The sequence below is a fragment of the Gastrolobium bilobum genome, unplaced genomic scaffold, assembly GCF_033153095.1.
Source record: "Gastrolobium bilobum isolate Gb01-03AN ecotype WA unplaced genomic scaffold, APGP_CSIRO_Gbil_v1 utg11277, whole genome shotgun sequence".
Classification (NCBI taxonomy): domain Eukaryota; kingdom Viridiplantae; phylum Streptophyta; class Magnoliopsida; order Fabales; family Fabaceae; genus Gastrolobium; species Gastrolobium bilobum.
In genome coordinates, this window is record NW_026895347.1 from 60,041 (window position 1) to 61,257 (window position 1,217).

The 1,217-nt window shown below is 39.4% G+C and overlaps 1 non-coding gene across 1 annotated transcript; it reads right to left on the reverse strand.

Moving 5' to 3' along the window:
• Nucleotides 1-851: 851 nt before the first annotated feature.
• On the reverse strand, nucleotides 852-957 carry LOC133306560 (small nucleolar RNA R71). Its single transcript, XR_009750912.1, has one exon. It is a non-coding gene; the product is annotated as a small nucleolar RNA R71 (small nucleolar RNA).
• Between the last annotated feature and the right edge of the window lie 260 nt (nucleotides 958-1,217).

A 1,217-nucleotide genomic window follows, 5' to 3' on the forward strand; every position in this document is an offset into this window, starting at 1 on the left:
TAATAGTTGAGGATAGTTTGAGGGTTAGAACCCTAGATAGGAATATTGTGGTTTTCATCTTGAAAGAGGGTAAGATAACAATTACTATGTATGCTAGGAATAGATTTATATTTAAATGCAGATGCTTAAATTATTGAGTTCATTGCTTAATTCTCATGAGGGGTTACTAAGGGATTAGGATTCCAATTGAGGTTAAAGGGTTAAATTGCCAAGGGATTGGGATTTAATTAATTAATTCTAGATAATAATTTATCTGAGTAATTATATAATTGAATATTGTAAATCAATCCAGAGTAAGAAGTGGGGATCATATGGTGAGTGTGTCCTAGCTACAATGCGAGGTAAAAAGCCAGAATTTCCACTAGATTTGGAGATTACAAAGACTGAAAAGAGATACAGAAAATTTGTTCGGCAGAAGCTTGCATTCGACAAGTTAGAAATTCTTTCTGAAGAAGCACACACCATGGCAGGGAACAATGAAGAAGATAATCCACTCATAGATACCATTCTAACTCCATTGTTCAACAGGCCCAATGCGGGTATTGCTCAGCCGAATGTTGTCAACAATTAGGAGCTCAAGTCTTCCCATATTCAATTGGTAGAGAGAGCTCAGTTTGGAGGAGAGAATAATGAAGATCCTCATAGGTTTATTGACAGATTCTTGAAGATCTGTGACTCCACCAAACATCCCCAGGTGTCTAACGATGCAATCCGATTGAGGTTGTTCCCTTTCGCTCTTAAGGGAAAGGCTCTTAGTTGGTTGGAACGACAGCCTGCTGCAAGCATTCCAACCTGGGATGATTTATCACAAAAGTTCTTTGCTCAGTTCTTCTCGATGGAGAAGTACAACCAGATGGTGAATGATATCACCAATTTCACTCAATCTGAGGGTGAATCAATATGTGAAGCATGGAACCAATTCAAGGATTTGATGAGAAGGTGTCCTCAGTATAACCTGACTACTGGTAATCAGGTTAGAATCTTCTTCAATGGTTGCAAACCTGAGGTTCAAATGGTGTTGAATGGTGCAGCAGGAGGCACTATTAAAACTCTGAGAGCAAACGAGACTCTTGAGCTGATTGAGAGGATGGCTGCCAACGAAAACTAAGGGTTGTCAGCAAAGCCTAAGAGACGTATCCTTCAATTGGAAGGTAATGATGCGGTGCTGGCTGAAAACAATTTGTTATCTCAGCAGGTAGCAAACTTAACATCAAGGC